Consider the following 4,919-nt stretch of genomic DNA (forward strand, 5'->3'; position numbering starts at 1 on the left):
TGTTGTCTGCTGATTTAAGTATTCTGCCCCACCTTTGGCTCAGTTCTTCAGATGCCAACAGGATGAAACTGAATTTGGTGCCTATTATGATGGGAAAGAGATTTTCTTCCTAACACACTATCCAGTGGTAGACAAGGAACTGTGAAATGTATCATCTTAACAGGATGATTGTTTTCAAGTAATCCTTTTCATGGAAAGACATTCAGAATAATTTTTCTTTGAGGCGAAGATACATTTAGAGACCTGGGGGCATGAAACGCCAAAAGTCTTGTTACAGAGTAGAAGAGGGGGCAAGCTAAAGTATTCAAAAGGCGTGGGAAGGAGCTCAGGAAAGCTAACCAACTATTAAACTTCTTTTTGATACAGTTATGCAACAATAGGAACTATTGGGCTGGCCAAAAAGTTCGTTCGGAAGATGTTATGGAAAAACCTGAACGAACTTTTTGGTCAACCCAACACATAATCAATTCTAAAAAAACAAGGTCTTTTGGAGGCTATAGGTGACGATTTGCAATTGTTTCTACTTAATTTATCCAACTGGGCATAAGAGTAAGCAAGTTTGTGAGTGTACTAACTGGTTAAGGTTCTATGAAGATCAGCATTTTTGTCTCAGACAATATTTCTTTTCTGAACTTAATAACCTATTTATTTACTTATTAGTATTGATCCTCATCAGAAGCTCCCAGCACACCAAAAAGTGTACTAAGGCCTGCTAAAATGCTTCATGTACAATAGGCAATTCGTGAATATTGCTTTATTTCCTCCCTTCCTTGTGTAAACTTTTCTGTTCCTAAGGTCAGTTTTACTTTAACTTTTTTTTTTAGTCTTTTTTAAAATTGAAGTGTAGTTGATTTATAATGTTGTGCCAGTCTCTGCTGTATAGCAAAGTGACTCCATTGTACACATGTATACATTCTTTTTTTAATATTCTTTTCCATTATGGTTTTCCATTATGGTTTATCCCCGGAGATTAGATATAGTTCACTGTGCTATACAGTAGCACCTTGTTGTTTATCCTGACTTTCTTTTTAAGTTTCTTTCTTTTTTAAAAAAGTACATTTCTTCCTTTAAATTAATATATGATTGTTAAAGAAAGTCTATGACTTTATAATGAACAAAAATGAAATAACCTCATCACCCATACACAACCATAGTTAACATTTTCATTAATTTTTCCCCCAGATTTCATCCCGCCCCATTAGAGGCTTAATTTAAAAGTTTTTAGTATTGAACAGTTATCTGTACACACATGTTCACAGCAACATTATTCTCAATAGCCAAAAGGTGGAAGCAATCTAACTGTCCATCAATGGATGAATGGATAAACAAAGTGAGGTATTTATACACAATGGAATATTATTTAGCCATAAGAAGGGATGAGGTATTGAAACATGCTAGGGCATAGATGAACATTGAAGACATTATGCTGAGTAAAATAATCCAGTCACAAAAGGATAAATACTGGAGGATTCCACTTACTTGTGGTACCTAGAGTAGTCAAATTCATAGACATAAAGTAGAACAGTGGTTGCCAAGGACTGAGGGTAGAGGGAAATGGGGAGTTATTGTTTAATGGGTACATTAAACAATGGTTTAATGATTTGGTTTGAGAAAATGGAAAAAGTTTTGGTTTGAGAAAATGGAAAAAGTTCTTGAGGTGGACGGTGGTGATGATTTCACAATATGAATGTGCTAAGTGTTACTGAATTGTGTGCTTAAAAATGGTTAAATGGTAAATTGTATATTTTAGCACAATAAAAAGCTTTTAGTTATAAAAGTGACACGTGCCTATGATAAAAAAATTAAAATGCATACATTGAAAAGTAAAGCTTTTCTTACCTACCTCCCCTCCTCACTTGCACAACCCAGAGATAACCATTCTAGCCAGTTTCATATTTCTACTTTTCACATACCTGCACCTGTAACTGGCACAAGGATCCGCCAATTCCTCTTCCTTGGCTTTGAGTGGCCTGACCCTTGGGGACCTGACGGTACCCTAAGGAGTCCAGTTAGGCTTACAGTCTTAGAGGATGTTATTGGTGTCATTATGCTTGCTATGCTGTGGCAGATACATACAGTAGGGTGCTCTCAGCTGCAAAGTAATAGAAAATCAGAAACAAACTGGCTTAAACAGTAAGAAAATTTATTGTCTTACGTAGGATATTCAGAGGTAGGGCAGGCACTAAACCAGAGATGACTGTCAATAAAAATGTCATCAAGGACCAGGTTCTTCTTTTCTCTCCTCCGCTGTCCTTAGCATTGGCTTCAGCATAAAGCTTCCCATGGTTCTAAGATGCTGCAAGTACGCATGAGGGCTCTATGCTTTCTTGTCTCATGTTTTATTAGCTGAGACTGACTGAGTTCTGTCCATGTCTAGTAATAACTAGTAGTAAAGGGATATTGCTCTAAGGGTACAAAGTTTCAATTATGTAAGATGAATAAGTTCTGGAGATCTAAGGTACAGCATGGTAACGATAGTTAACATACTTATTATTATACACAGGCCTACCTCATTTTTACTGCATTTCACAGATACTGCGTTCTTTTACAAATTGGAGGTTTGTGGCAACCCTGTGTCAAGCAAGTCTATTGGGGCCATTTTTCCAATAGCATTTGCTCACTTTGTGTCTCTGTGTCACATTTTGATAATTTCTGCAATATTTCAAACTCCACCAGCAAAAAGATTATGACTTGCTGAAGGCTCAGACGATGGTTAGCATTTTTTAGCAAAAAAGTATTTTAAATTAAGGTATGCATATTATTTTTTTAGACATAATGTTTTTGCACATTTAATAGATTACAATATAGTGTAAACATAACTTTCATATGCACTGGGAAACCAAAAACTTCATGTGCCTCGCTTTAATGTGATACTAGCTTTATTGTGGTGGTCTGGAACTGAACCCGAAATATCTCTGAGGTATGCCTGTACTTGAAATTTGCTAAGAGGATAGATCTTAAATTAAATCTTCTCAACACACACACACACACACACACACACACAGGTCACTATGTAGAGGTGATGGATATGTTAATGCGCTTGATTGTGGTGGTCATTTCACAATGTATATGTGTATCAAGTTGTTCACCCTAAATATATATAAAAATATAATTTTTATGTCAATGACATTTCAAAGCTGTTACAAACAAACAAACTAGTAGCAAGTGGGATGGGAGTACCGTGATTAGCTTAGACGTATCACCTAGGTTGAAAAGGCTGGAGGGGGAATCAACCAGTGTCTGCTATAGGCTGTCTCCTGGTTCAAAAGGGTGCATTATGAACTAAGGCTATGCAAGCCCATCTCATCTCCCAGTGCTTTACTTAACAAGCCTCTCCAACTTCTGCACACACACAGCCCCACCCCGCATTATAACATATCCCATGTCAGCTGGGTAGTTTATTAGGAAAGCCAATCAGAGCGACCTTTGTCCTCCTTAGTGTGGCCTTGGAGGCTACATCTTACTTGCCTCTTGTGAATTCTCAATACCTCACAATATAGGACACTTGCCCAGAACTCCAAAACATTTCCAGTGGATCCAGGTTTTCCTTCACATCTGGCACCATGAGCTCTGGTCAAGCGCTCCCCACCCCCTCTCCTGCTTGTCCAACATCAGTATTCCAGGCAAAATACCCAAATTACATGTACCTTACATGTAATTAACCAAGGGTATAGTTAAAGGGAAAAAACACACTTCAATTAAAGGGAATGTAGGTTATCACCTTGCTTAGTACACAGTTGACCCTTGAACATCATGGGGGTTAGCGGTGCTGATCCTCCGTGCAGTCGAAAATCTAAGTATAGCTTATAGTTGGTTCTCAGTAACCGCCGTTTGGCATCTGTGGTTTGGCATCCGTGAATTCAACCAACTGCGGACCGTATAGTGCTGTAGTATTTACTACTGAGAAAAGTTCACATATAGTGGACCTGCACAGTTCAAATCTGTGTTGTTCAAGGGTCAACTACATAAAGAAATGAAGGGTAACTGAAGGCTATATGAGGAGCACAAAAGAGAGGCAATTCTAATTCCATGTTTGGACTGCTGGAGCGTGGTCCAGATGGAACCAACTGCCACTCAATAAGGTTATGCTATATACATTCTCTAAGGTATTAGATGGTCTTTACTTAATAAATCATTCCCTTTTCTTCAATCTGCTCCTCTCTACTGGAACCTTAGGGAGGAAAGTACAGTGAAGGGTAGGGCATTAGAGTAAAATGATCTGGATTTGGAATACCTTATGCTCTTCTTTTCTAACCCAGGCCCTGCGAATGGCTGTGAAAGAAGCGTGGTGAGAAGGACAAGGGCCGTTCTGCCAACAATAAGGTAGTGACCAGAGAATACACCATCTCCATTCACAAGCACATCCATGGAGTGGGTTTCGAGAAGCACACCCCTTGGGCACTCATAGCGATTCGGAAATTTGCCACGAAGGAGATGGGAATTCCAGATATGCTCATTGACGCCAGGCTCAGCAAAGCTGTCTGGGCTGAAGGAATAAGGAATGTCCCATACTGTATCCATGTGTGACTGTCCAGAAAATGTAATGAGGATGAAGATTCACCAAACAAGCTCTATACATTGGTCACCTATGTATCTGTCACCACTTCCAAAAATCTACATTCAGTCAGTGTGGATGAGAACTGACCACTGATTGACGAAGTTATAAAACCATCAAAAACAAATGACCTGGATTTGAATTTGCCAATTCTCAGGTTTATGATCTTTAGAAAGTTACTCTCAATCTTTCCTAGGTCTCAATTTCTTCACACGTAAGTGGGGATAATAACATCTACCCCCATGCAGATGTTATGAAGACTAAAAATATTAACATGTGGAATTAACATATAACATTACCATATGGAATTAACATATGGTACAGTGTCTAACACACAATAGGTTATCAGTACATATGATTATAA

The 4,919-nt window shown here is 38.4% G+C and overlaps 1 pseudogene; it reads left to right on the forward strand.

Moving 5' to 3' along the window:
* Positions 1–3,563: 3,563 nt before the first annotated feature.
* On the forward strand, positions 3,564–4,644 carry LOC137764634 (large ribosomal subunit protein eL31-like; annotated as a pseudogene).
* Positions 4,645–4,919: the final 275 nt, after the last annotated feature.

This window comes from Eschrichtius robustus, chromosome 5 (assembly GCF_028021215.1).
Source record: "Eschrichtius robustus isolate mEscRob2 chromosome 5, mEscRob2.pri, whole genome shotgun sequence".
Lineage (NCBI taxonomy): Eukaryota > Metazoa > Chordata > Mammalia > Artiodactyla > Eschrichtiidae > Eschrichtius > Eschrichtius robustus.